The 14,008-nt window shown below is 36.9% G+C and overlaps 1 pseudogene; it reads right to left on the bottom strand.

Annotated features, from left to right (window-relative positions):
• Nucleotides 1–2,866: 2,866 nt before the first annotated feature.
• Nucleotides 2,867–13,516, bottom strand: LOC121463034 (annotated as a pseudogene).
• Nucleotides 13,517–14,008: the final 492 nt, after the last annotated feature.

Raw genomic sequence — 14,008 nt, forward strand, 5'->3', positions numbered from 1 at the left:
TGTGTACAGGTGTGGATCACTTATTTCTATGGTGTCTCCCCTGAGTGCAGGCATTGTCTGTCTTTATGCATTTCTTACCAAGCTGCAATATCTGATTAAGATTCCATGAAGTCACTTTTCTTTGAATGGATTCAGTTTCTCTTTAAATGATCAATCTTGTGAGCCCAAATTTAGAGTCTGGCTCTTTGTCACCGCTCACCTGGCTGCAGATTTAGAATAAGTCTCTATATAGTCGCTCACGTTGGTGCAGGTCCAAAGTTGGTTTCTATATCAACTATATCTGCCTGTTATGTAATTTTCTCTGGTGTAGTTGAAGAATTTGTCTCTATTTTTTCTTCTCTAAGATCCGGTTAATGCTTTCCAGTGAAATAAGAATCTATGGGATGTTCTGTGTTTTGTGTTTACTTGTATTATATTATATATACAGTGTAAAGTTAATGAACAAGGCTCTTGCTAATTCTATTGTGGATATGTTTTATATGAAAGTACTAAGTGGTATTTTCATCAATTTTCCCACTAACATTCCCTACACCAAGAGTATTATGCAATTTTAGTGGCGCTTTTCTTCCTTCAGCCTCCACTGACTCTCTCTAAAAAAAAAAAATGACTCAAAACATAGTTCTAGAAATAGAACACTGCACATCTTGGCCTCAAATGTTTTGTCATTTAGCTATTGTATTTTTTTCAGATTGTATCTCAGAACATAACCCTTTGATTCTTGCCCTATTTTGTCAGAGTATGCTAAGAGGGCTATTGGTTATTTTAACAAAGGATTTCCGTAACATTAGAATCCATCTCTTTCTACATGTTGAATTTGATATTAAACTCTCAAACTTTCTGGAAAGTAATCAATATTTCTCAATAATGAAGAATACAATTTATAAATTATTATGTCAAGCAGTCCAGAGAAGAATTCAAATAAGGAATTATTAGCTGAGTGTTTATTTTTGTTTATTGTTTGACAGTAGTGGCTAATTCCCGTCTTTTTTTTGCTTTGTTTGCCAGGTTGGTTTTTTACTCATAGAGAACTGTTTATTTTTCTCTCCTTAGTGTTGGATTTAAAGACATGATCCACCAGACCTGGCTAAGTCCCATCTTGTAATCATCCATTTTACACTACTAGAAACAAACACGGAAGGTAGATTTTGTATATAGAAAATGAGTTTATTTGGCATTAGTGTTACATCACTAACTGTTGAGGAACTAATAAAAATGGGTTACAGTACAGTTGGTACCAGCGAGAGGGAGAATATGTGGCAAAACAAGAATTTACAGAGCGTCAGGGAGGTAATTGTTATGTCATTTAATACTTGAGACAAAGTATCATTGTTTAAACATCTGTTGGACACTAAAAAGGAATGCAGGTTTACAACAGGGTTTATTAATTTAGTATAAATAAAAATATATTCATCACAGAGAAATCAAAAGTGCATTTTTCTAATCATGTTATGACTCATTACCTCAATTATTCTCAAGATATATAATGAAATCTACATATTTTCAAGTATAGACTGCAATCAAGCAGTTAGACGTATAGTGACCGCTACATTGTCAGAAAATTAAAGGAAAATTTTAGTCACAGATATATTGCAGTACGGTGTCTAAAACATTGCTCTTACACTTATGAAGGAATTATCAAACTAGAGTTTTTAAAGTTTAAGGCAGACAGCTGTCTTCTTTTAAATTTACATATCCATTTATTTATATTGTGTGTTAGTGTTTTTTCTGTATGTATTTTTGTGTGCTATGTGCATGCAGTGCCTTCAGAAACAAGCAGAGGACACTATATCTGCAGCAGAGTTATAGATAGGCTTGAGTCACCAAGTGAGTGCTGTTAATTGAACCTGCAAGAATAGCAAGTGTTGTTAACCACTGAGACATCTCTCCTGCTTGGTTCTACACTAAATACTGAAGATAATAGAGTTTGATGGTAACAATCAGAAGTAAGTGAAGAAAGTGAACAATGAAGAAGTGACTTGATACATCTGGACTTTGCATCATAATATGACAAAGGAGAGAAATTGAAGGAAGAAATTGGAGAGACTGTGATAAGTGTGACTCAGGGAGTTTGGCTGGAAGGCCTGGTTGAAGGAAATAGTCCACCTCCTGTTATAGTAACTTGGTTTATAAAGACATGTTTGAGCATAAAAAATTAGAACAGATATTTGGACTATGTATATGGTTTGGTATAATACTCACTGTAGATAGATTTGTATGAATCAGATGCCGTTATGAGATTCATTCATCAGTGTTCTAATGGTTCCCTGATAATTCAAATGAAATTTAAACTTGAGGATAAGTGATTAACTCCAAATTCATAGCCTATATAGAAATTATCAGTGGGGCTATTAAAATATCATAGTCATTAAGTGCATTTGCAGCTTGTTCAGAGGACCCAAGTTCAATTCCTCTCATGCACACAAGGTACCATAAAACTGAGTCAAAAAAAGATCTAATACCCTCTTCCGGCACCTCAGTGATGCCTCTGTGGGCCTTTACACTTACGTTGTATACAGGCACAGATACACATACGTAAATAAAGATAAATATTATTAAAGTTATATTAGTTGAAAATTTTAATTAAAAATCATATAAACTTGTACAGTCATTGTGAATTTTAAATATAAATAAATATCTCATTTGACAGATAATAGCTTAAAATAGTAAATACCTAGAAACTCTACATTTAATAATGGTACTTCTGAAGAAAATAGGATTCATAAATACATACAAAATCCAAGGAGGATATATTAAAGAAGAAATAAAATCCTTCAAGACAGGTAATGCAAGAAATAAAGCCAGAACTATATTTGTACACTGTAAAGTATTGAAATGTAACCTTGAAATTCTGGAATAGAAAATAAGATTAATTTGTTCTCAAGTGAAGCCTCCTCAAGGCGCCTTTAATATCCCTGTTCCTAAGGCTGTAGATGAATGGATTGAGTGTGGGTGTAACCACTGTGTACATCACTTCAGCGATTAAATCCTTTCTATGAGAAGATGACAAAGTTGAACTAAGATATACTCCCAGGCCTGTTCCATAAAACAGGCAAACTACTGACAGATGAGATACACACGTAGAAAAAGCTTTAAACTTTGCCTCTGAAGATGAAATTTTAAGAACAGATAACACAATTTTATAGTAAGAGTAAAGGATCCCCAGGATTGGAAAAAATCCAAATACAGCACCAGTAAAGTACTCAACAATGTTATTGATAAAATAATTATAACAGGTCATATTAAGGAGTTTAGGATCACAAAAGAAATTAGCAATTTCCACATCCTTGAGGTATGGAAGTTGCATAATAACCAAATTGTGCAGCTGGGAATCCAGAATACTAACCAAAAATGAACTCAAAACCAGCAAGACACAGTGCTTGGGGGTTATAATGATTGGGTAATGAAAAGGATGACAAATGGCTATGAACCTGTCATAAGCCATCACAGCCAGAAGCATGTCATCTACACAACCAAAAATGGCAAATGCAGACATCTGTGTTAGGCATGACACATAGGATATGCTTCTTCTATGCATCTTAATGTTCACCATCACCTTCGGGACTGTGGTAAAAATAAATCCAATATCAGCCAGGGACAGGTTGCAGATAAAGAAGTACATGGGTGTGTGTAGCTGAGGGTCATTACTGACAGCCAGGACAATGATCAGGTTCCCAAGCACAGCAATAAGATACATGGACAGAAACAGACCAAAGAAAATGGGCTCCAGTTATGGGTTATCCGTGAGTTCCATGAGATAGAATTCTGAGATGAATGTAAAATTTTGTGTCTCTATATTCTCTGGACACCTTGTCTAAAGGAAATATTTATATAAGAAAAGTTGGACAAATTTTGAGTTGAATTCAATAATCACAGTAATTACATTGTCTGTATTTACTTTTATCTTGCTCTGTTAAGAGTGTGAAGATTAATGAGATTAATCTTGAATTCATATTGATATTCCCTTCTCAGACACTCTTTTGCTGATATTTGATAAGTGTAAATGGGACCACACTGAAGTTTTCTTAGGAACAACTAATTAGACTTGGAAGGTTATTTAAAAGAAGAGGACATGAAGTTGGAGAGAGATGTGTTGGTGGTATACTAATGGAAATTCCAAGGGGAGTAAAGAGTGGCTATTACAAGAAAACATCCTGTACACATATAGGTTTTTCAAAGAAAAAACAAAAAGTAAATTAAAAATCTCCTGGTGTCCTTCTCTATATACACTTTAAGTTTAAATATTTGGAATTTAAGCACTTGCAACCTAAAAACGTTTGTTTCTATGCAGCTGCTACAATGATCCCTTTTTCTGTATTATTCAAAATCAAAAGGAAAGAATAAAGCAAAAAGAAAATAATCAATAAAATAGTCAAACATGTCATCTATTTAATTACACAGGGTGTTTCAAGTTTCCGTGATTTCAGTGCTAGAATTAAACACTAAATTAAAGTTCATAGTCCTTTATGAAACTAAATGGATACAAATCCAGTATTTTCTAAGTATTTTATCTTCCATTTTCTGATTTCTAGTTTTAAGGGATATGAGTAAAATAGTAGTTTTTACGCTAAAATGAATTCAAAATGATATTTAATTTATCAGTTAGGAATAATATTATGTAGACAATGTGAAAAGCAGGCATAAACTCTATCAGTTAATATATTATTTTATATTATTTGTATGATTCATGAGAGATTTTATCTATGTGTTTGGATGTGTATGACATAAATTTTCTAGTAGGGGCTGGAGAGATGGCTCAGAGGTTAAGAGCACTGACTGCTCTTCCAGAGGTCCTGAGTTCAATTCCCAGCAACCACATGATGGCTCACAACCATCTGTAATGAGATCTGGCGCCCTCTTCTGGTGTGTGGGAAGCAGAATGTTGTACACATAATAAATAAAATAAAAAAAGAAAAAATAAATAAATAAATTTTCTAGTAAAGATCCTATGTGATTTCCACATTATTTTATCAAATGTACATGTTCATGCAATAGCATTGACTGAGAAAGCATACTATACTTTTCAATTATTAAATAATTAATACATATGAAATTAAAATCTTAAGCAATAGTCTTTATAGTATGAATGAAAAGAATATATATTGAGTAAAATAACAGACATAAAAGTCCATAAAATTCAAAATTCTCATGACTGCTATTTTTCATATTTGTTTTCTCTTACCCCACTGCCCAAATAATTGTTTGATTTTGTGTTGACAAAATAGTTTTTCCAAGAACCCAGCGAACTTAATGGTAATATTTGCACTTACTGCCTTATACTGTTTCTCTGCCGAGCCATGTCCATGAAGTGCAAACCCACAGACACTTTCTTGCAGAGGTGCCCAAATAATACTGAAGCCAAACTTGGACTTCAGTATTGAAAGAAATACAATATCAGATGTTGAACTTAATGAGAAAAATGACACAATTGTGAATGTAACTAATATTTGACACAAAACAGAATGTAAACCAACCCAAATATTGACTAATATATATAATTAAAGTCTCAATGCGCAGAGGACAATATTAGACAAATTGGTCTATGATAACTCAGTCCCCAAAGACTTCCTAATAGTAACTCCAGAAAAAAAAAGAAAGAAAATCAATGGTCTTGTCTCTTCCTTTGTCCAGAAAAACATTTCTGAATATAACTGATATCTTTTAATTGCATGCACTTTCAAAGATCAGTTTGTTGCTCACTTGCAACAAACTTTGTATATGCTGCAAAACTCTACCTTACTAAATCATTATAAGTACATACCTCCATGGAAATGATTATGTTGACAGTACAATGAAATTAACCTGATCTATAATGTTCATTGAATTAAAATAAAAATAGTTTATTTTTATTTATCATTTTCCTAAACTAAAAAATAATAAAAAACATAAAATGACTAAAGTAATTTGTGATTAAATGCCTGATTTATTATTATAGATGTTAGGTTTTCTAAGAGTAGTCATAATGAGTGTTACGGGTGCTCAGTAGACAATCTTTCAGAGAAGTCTCTTTGAGGTGCCTGTAACAGTCTTATTCCTTAGACTGTAGATTGACAGAGCCAACAGAAACATTAACAATGTGCCCATGAAAGAAGTCATTATGCTATTTTAGAAAAATGTGATAGATCTTAACCTAGGTATATTCACAGAACACTCGTCAGTTCATGAAATCTTTCTTATCAGTTGATTTTATTATTTCTACTACCACATCTTATTCAGAAAGTCTGTGTCCTAAGCTGAAGAGTGCTCTTAACTTTAGTGGTTTATTAGTAACATGTCTATTTTATTTTTAAAAAAGAAAACAAATTATCTTTTTTTCATTTTACATACCAATCTGAGTTCCTACTCCCTCCCTTCCTCCCATTTTCTTTTTTTTTTTAATTTATTTATTTATTAAGGATTTCTGCCTCGTCCCCACAACCGCTTCCCATTTCCCTCCCCCTCCCCCGATCAAGTCCCCCCCCCCCCATCTGCTCGAAGAGCAATCAGGGTTCCCTGACCTGTGGGAAGCCCAAGGACTGCCCACCTCTATCCAGGTCTCGTAAGGTGAGCATTCAAACTGCCTAGGCTCCCACAAAGCCAGTACGTGCAGTAGGATCAAAAACCCACAGCAATTGTTCTTGAATTCTCAGTATTCCTCATTGTCCGCTATGTTCAGCTAGTCCGGATTTATCCCATGCTTTTTCAGACCTAGGCCAGCTGGCCTTGGTGAGATCCCAATAGAACATCCCCATTGTCTTAGTGTGTGGGTGCACCCCTCGTGGTCCTGAGTTCCTTGCTCGTGCTCCGTCTCCTTCTGCTCCTGATTTGGACCTTGAGATTTCTGTCCGGTGCTCCCGTGTGGGTCTCTGTCTCTGTCTCCTTTCATCGCCTGATGAAGGTTAATATTCCTGAGGATGCCTATGTGTTTGTCTTTGGATTCACCTTATTTAGCTTCTCTAGGAACATGAATTATAGGCTCAATGTCCTTTATTTATGGCTAGAAACCAAATATGAGTGAGTACATCCCATGTTCCTCTTTTTGGGTCTGGCTTACCTCACTCAGGATAGTGTTTTCTATTTCCATCCATTTGTATGCAAAATTCAAGAAGTCCTTGTTTTTTACTGCTGAGTAATACTCTAATATGTATATATTCCATACTTTCTTCATCCATTCTTCCGTTGAAGGGCATCTAGGTTGTTTCCAGGTTCTGGCTATTACAAACAATGCTGCCATGAACATAGTTGAGCATATACTTTTGTTGTATGATAGGGCCTCTCTTGGGTATATTCCCAAGAGTGGTATTGCTGGATCCAGGGGTAGGTTGATCCCGAATTTCCTGAGAAACCGAAACACTGCTTTCCAGAGTGGTTGCACAAGTTTGCATTCCCACCAGCAATGGGTGAGTGTACCCCTTTCTCCACAACCTCTCCAGCAAAGGCTATCATTGGTGTTTTTTATTTTAGCCATTCTGACAGGTGTAAGGTGGTATCTTAAAGTTGTCTTGATTTGCATTTCCCTGATCGCTAAGGAAGTTGAGCATGACCTTAAGTGTCTTTTGGCCATTTGAAGTTCTTCTGTTGAGAATTCTCTGTTCAGATCAGTGCCCCATTTTATAATTGGGTTGATTAGCCTTTTACGGTCTAGTTTCTTGAGTTCTTTATATATTTTGGAGATCAAACCTTTGTCAGTTGCAGGGTTGGTGAAGATCTTCTCCCAGTCAGTGGGTTGTCTTTTTGTCTTAGTGACAGTGTCCTTTGCTTTACAGAAGCTTCTCAGCCTCAGGAAGTCCCATTTATTCAATGATGCCCTTAGTGTCTGTGCTGCTGGGGTTATACATAGGAAGTGGTCTCCTGTGCCCATGTGCTGTAGAGTACTTCCCACTTTCTCTTCTATCAGGTTCAGTGTGTTCGGACTGATATTGAGGTCTTTAATCCATTTGGATTTCAGTTTTGTGCATGGTGATAGATATGGATCTATTTTCATTCTTCTACAGATTGACATCCAGTTTTGCCAGCACCATTTGTTGAAGATGCTCTCTTTTTTCCATTGTATACTTTTAGCTCCTTTATCGAAGATCAGGTGTTCATAGGTTTGTGGGTTAATGTCAGGGTCTTCTATTCGATTCCATTGGTCGACTTCTCTGTTTTTATGCCAATACCAAGCTGTTTTCAATACTGTAGCTCTGTAATAGAGTTTGAAGTCAGGGATGGTAATGCCTCCAGACAATCCTTTATTATATAGGATTGTTTTGGCTATCCTGGGTTTTTTGTTTTTCCATATAAAGTTGATTATTGTCTTCTCCAGATCTGTGAAGAATTTTGATGGGATTTTGATGGGGATTGCATTGAATCTATAGATTGCTTTTGGTAGAATTGCCATTTTTACTATGTTGGTCCTCCCAATCCAAGAGCAAGGGAGGTCTTTCCATTTTCTGGTGTCTTCTTCAATTTCTTTCTTCAAAGACTTATAGTTCTTGTCAAGTAGATCTTTCACTTCCTTGGTCAGGGTTACCCCAAGGTATTTTATGCTATTTGTGGCTATCGTGAAAGGTGATGCTTCTCTGATTTCCCTCTCTGCTTCCTTATCCTTGGTGTATAGGAAGGCAATTGATTCTTTGGAGTTGATCTTGTATCCTGCCACGTTACTAAAGCTGTTTATCAGCTGTAGGAGTTCTTTGGTAGAATTTTTGGGGTCGCTTATGTACACTATCATATCATCTGCAAATAACGAAAGCTTAACTTCTTCCTTTCCAATACGAATCCCCTTGATCTCCTTATGTTGTCTTATTGCTATTGCTAGAATTTCAAGCACTATATTGAAGAGGTATGGCGAGAGTGGACATCCTTGTCGTGTTCCTGATTTTAGTGGGATGGCTTTGAGTTTTTCTCCGTTTAATTTAATGTTAGCTGTTGGCTTGCTGTAAATAGCTTTTATTATATTTAGGTAGGACCCTTGTATCCCTATTCTCTCCAAGACCTTTATCATAAAGGGGTGTTGAATTTTGTCGAATGCTTTTTCCGCATCTAGTGAAATGATCATATGGTTTTTTTCTTTCAGTTTATTTATATGGTGGATTACATTGATAGATTTGCGTATGTTGAACCAGCCCTGCATCTCTGGGATGAAGCCTACTTGATCATAATGGATAATTTTTCTTATGTGTTCTTGGATTCGGTTTGCCAGTATTTTATTGAAGATTTTTGCGTCGATGTTCATGAGTGAGATCGGTCTGTAATTCTCTTTCTTGGTTGGGTCTTTTTGTGGTTTTGGTATCAGGGTAACTGTAGCTTCATAAAAGGAATTTGGCAATGACTCTTCTGATTCTATATTGTGAAATACCTTAAGGAGTATAGGTATTAATTCTTCTTGGAAGTTCTGGTAGAATTCTGCATTGAAACCATCTGGTCCTGGGCTTTTTTTCGAAGGGAGATTTTTGATAACCATTTCTAATTCTTCGCGAGAAACCGGTCTATTTAGATCATTCACCTGGTCTTGGTTTAGCTTTGGTATATGATACTTATTTAAAAAAATGTCCATTTCTTTTGTATTTTCCAGTTTTGTGGCATACAGGCTTTTGTAGTAAGATCTAATGATTCTCTGAATTTCCTCTGTGTCTGTGGTTATGTCCCCCTTTTCATTTCTGATCTTATTTATTTGCGTGTTCTCTCTCTGTCGTTTAATTAGTTTGGATAGGGGTTTGTCGATCTTGTTGATTTTCTCCAAGAACCAGCTTTTTGTTTCATTGATTCTTTGGACTGTTTTCTGTGTTTCTATTTTGTTGATTTCAGCCCTCAGTTTTATTATTTCCAGTCTTCTACTTCTCCTGGGCGCGTCTGCTTCTTTTTTTTCTAGAGCTTTCAGGTGTGTTTTTAAGTCCCCAATGTATGCATTCTCCGTTTTCTTTAAGTGGGCACTTAGTGCTATGAACTTTCCTCTTAGCACTGCTTTCATTGTGTCCCATAGGTTTGAGTATGTTGTCCCTTTATTTTCATTAAATTCAAGGAAGACTTTAATTTCTTTCTTGATTTCTTCCTTGACCCAGGTGTGGTTCAGTAGTTGACTGTTCAGTTTCCATGAGTTTGTCGGTTTTTTGGGGGCAGCGTGGTTGTTGCCTTCTAACTTTAATCCGTGATGATCTGATAAGACACAGGTGGACACTGATAATTTTTTGTATCTGTGGAGGTTTCCTTTGTTTCCGAGTATGTGGTCAATTTTTGAGAAGGTTCCATGAGCTGCAGAGAAGAAGGTATATTCTTTCCTATTTGGGTGGAATGTTCTATAGATGTCTGTTAAGTCCATTTGCTTCATTACCTCCAATAATTCTCTTAATTCTCTATTAGGTTTCTGTCTGATTGACCTGTCCCTTGGAGAGAGAGGTGTGTTGAAGTCTCCTACTACTAGTGTGTGTGGTTTGATGTCTGCCTTGAGTTCTAGTAATATTTCTTTTACATAAGTAGGTGCTTTTATATTGGGGGCGTATATATTCAGGATTGAGACGTCCTCCTGATGAATTGTTCCTGTTATGAGTATAAAGTGACCGTCTCGGTCTCTTCTGATTGATTTTAGTTTGAAGTCAGTTTTGTTAGAAATTAGTATGGCCACACCTGCTTTTTTCTTAGGACCATTTGCTTGAAACACCTTTTCCCAACCCTTTACTCTGAGTAGGTGCCTGTCTTTGTGGTTGAGATGTGTTTCTTGCAAACAGCAGAATGTTGGATCCTGTTTTCGTATCCAATCTTTTAGCCTGTGCCTTTTTATAGGTGAATTGAGCCCATTAATATTAAGTGATATTAATGACCAGTGGTTGTTTACTCCGGTTATTCTTATTGCTTTTGGTAGTAGAGATTGTGTGTCTCCTTTCTTTGAGATGTGCTCGTGAAGGGTCATTAGATGCCTGGGTTATTGTAGGCAGTGTTGGCAGTGTTGGATTCCTTGGGTTGCAATTTTCCTTCTATTACTTTCTGTAGGGCTGGATTTGTGGCTACGTATTGTTTAAATTTGTTCTTATCCTGGAATGTCTTGTTTTCTCCGTTGATAGTGAACGATAGCTTGGCTGGGTATAGTAGTTTGGGTTTGCATCCATGGTCTCTTAGCTTCTGCAGAACCTCTATCCAGGACCTCCTGGCTTTCATAGTTTCCATCGAGAAGTCAGGTGTAAGTCTGATCGGTTTACCTTTATAAGTTACTTGCCCTTTTTCTTTTGCAGCTCTTAATATTCTTTCTTTAACCTGTATATTTTGTGTTTTGATTATTATATGGCGAGGAGATGTTTTTCTTTGATCCAGTCTGTTTGGTGTTCTGTATGCTTCTTGAATATTTAAATGAATATCTTTCTTTAAGTTGGGAAAGTTTTCTTCCATAATTTTGTTGAAAATATTTTCTGAGCCTTTGAGCTGTGACTCTTCTCCTTCTTCTATTCCTATTATTCTTAGGTTTGGTTTTTTTATTGTGTCCCATAGTTCCTGGATGTTTTGTGTTGAGAATTTGTTGGCTTTGCTGTTTTCTTTGATCTGTTCGTTTATTTTCTCTATGGTGTCCTCAGCATCTGAGAGTCTTTCTTCTAGCTCTTGTATTCTATTGATTATGCTTGTTTCTGTAGACTCTGCTCGTTGGCCTAGATTTTCCATATCCAGCTGGTCCTCAGTTTGTATTTTCTTCTTTGCCTTCATTTCAGTTTTCAATTCTTGAACTGTTTCCATTACCTGTTTGATGGTTTTTTCTTGGTTTCCCAGGGTATCATGTACGTATTTACTCATTTCTTCAAACTTTTTGTTATACTTCTCATCCATTTCTATAAGGGCATTTTTTACATGTTGTTTAAGGGACTCTATTATCTTCATAAAGTCGATTTTTTCCACTTCTTCTGTGTTAGGTTGTTCAAATACTTCTGTTGTAAGATCATTGGGTTCTGATGTTTTCATGTTGTTTTTCGGATTATTGGGTGAGTTCTTGCCTTGGCGCCTGCCCATCTCCTCCTATTGATCCTATCCAATGGATCCCTTAGAAACCGGATCAGGTTTCCCTGCTGGCCAAGGGCTCCGCTTACAAAATGCCCTCACTCTCTTTCGTGGTTCCTGCTGCAGGCCAAGAACCCTCTCACCCCTCCGAAGGATCTTCAGGACAGGACCAGGCTCCCCTTGTGCCAGTGACCTGGCCAACCAAAGGCCTACCTCTTTGATTCAATTGTAGTAGGGCGATCTGCTCTCCTTATTGCACGCCTGTCCCAGCCGCTTGGGTCTGGCCGCGCTCCGCCGCGTCTGGCGCCGCCGCCCCTGCGCCTCTGTGCGTCTGGCGCCGCCGCCGCTGCGCCTCTGTGCGTCTCTTCCTCCCATTTTCTACATCTTCCTGCCACATCACCCCCCATTCACTCCTCAGAGAGGGTGAGGCATATTGCTTTGGGGAAGGTCAAGGCCCTACCTACCAACCATATCTAGGCTGAGCAAGGTATCCATCCAAAGAGAATAGGTTCCCAAAAATCCAGTACAAGCAGTAAGGATAAATACTGGTGCCACTTGGCTGCACAGTGTGCCTCAGGCATGCAACTGTCACCCACATTCAGAGGGTCCAGTTTGGTTCCATGCTGATTCTTTCCCTATCTGGCTCGAGTTGGTGAGCTCCTATTAGCTCAGGTAATTGTTTTTTTTTTTAATCACTGATTAGTACTACATTGTGTAAACATACCACATTTTCTCTATCCATTCTTCAGTTGAGGGGAATCAAGGTTGTTTCCAGGTTTTGGCTATTTAAAACATGTTGCCATGGACATAGTTAACAGATGTCCTTATAGTACGATTGAGCATCCTTTGGGGTATATGTCCAAGAATGATATTGCTGGGTCCTGAGATAGGTTGATTCCCAATTTTCTAAGAAACCATCATGCTAATTTCCAGAGTGGTTGTTGAATTTTGCATTCCCACCAGCAATGGAGGAGTGGTCCCCTTACTCCACATCCTCTCCAGCAAAGGCTATCATTGGTGTTTTTTACCTTAGCCATTCTGATTGGTGTAAGATGATACCTTAGAGTTGTTTTGATTTGCATTTCCCTCGCTGAAAGCTAAGGATGTTGAACATTTTCTTAAGCATCTTCCAACTTGATCCAAGCATGATCAACTTGATCATGGTGGATGACTTTTTTGATGTGTTCTTGGATTCAGTTTGCCTCTATACTCATGAGTGAGATTGGGCTATAATTCTCTTTGTTGGTTGAGTCTTTGTGTGGTTTCAGTATCAGGGTAACTGCATCCTTATAGAGTTTGGCAATGTTTCTTCTGTTTCTATTATGTGGAAAATTTGAGGAGTGTAGGTATTAGCTCTTCTTTGAAGTTCTGGTAGAATTCTGCACTGAAACCATTTGACCCTAGGCATTTTTTGGTTGGGAGGCTTTTGATGACTGCTTTCATTTTCTTGCAGATTATAGGTCTATTTAAATTGTTCACTTGGTCTTAGTTTAATTTTGGTAAGTGGTACCTAATCAAGAAAATTGTGCATTTCTTTTACATTTTCCAATCTTGTGGAGTACAGGATTTTGTAATATGACATATCGATTCTCTGGATTTCCTCAATGTCTGTGTTCGTGTCCCTCTTTTCAGTTCTGATTTTTTAATTTAGATGTTCTCTCTTTCCCTTTTGATTAATTTGGATAAGTGTTTGTCTATCTTGTTCATTTTCTCAAAGAACCAGCTGTTTCATTGATTCTTTGTATTGTTTTCTTTGTTTCTGTTTTATTGATTTCAGCCCTCAACTTGGTTATTTCCAGTTTTATACTCCTCCTGGATGAGTCTGCTTCTTTTGATTCTAGAGTTTCCAGGTGTGTTAAGTCGCTAGTGTGAAATTTTCTCACTTTCTTTATGCAGGCACTTAGTGCTATGAACCTTCCATTTAGCGCGGCTTTTATAAAAGTGTCCCATAGGTTTCGGTACGTTGTGCCTTCATTTTCATTGAATTCTAGGAAGTCTTTAATTTATTTCTTCCTTGACCCAGGAGTAGTTCAGCTGAGCACTATTCAATTTTCATAAGTTTGTAGTCTTTCTG

Source organism: Microtus oregoni, unplaced genomic scaffold (genome assembly GCF_018167655.1).
Source record: "Microtus oregoni isolate MIOR12 unplaced genomic scaffold, Mior012 000025F_ref0000491, whole genome shotgun sequence".
NCBI classification, from domain to species: domain Eukaryota; kingdom Metazoa; phylum Chordata; class Mammalia; order Rodentia; family Cricetidae; genus Microtus; species Microtus oregoni.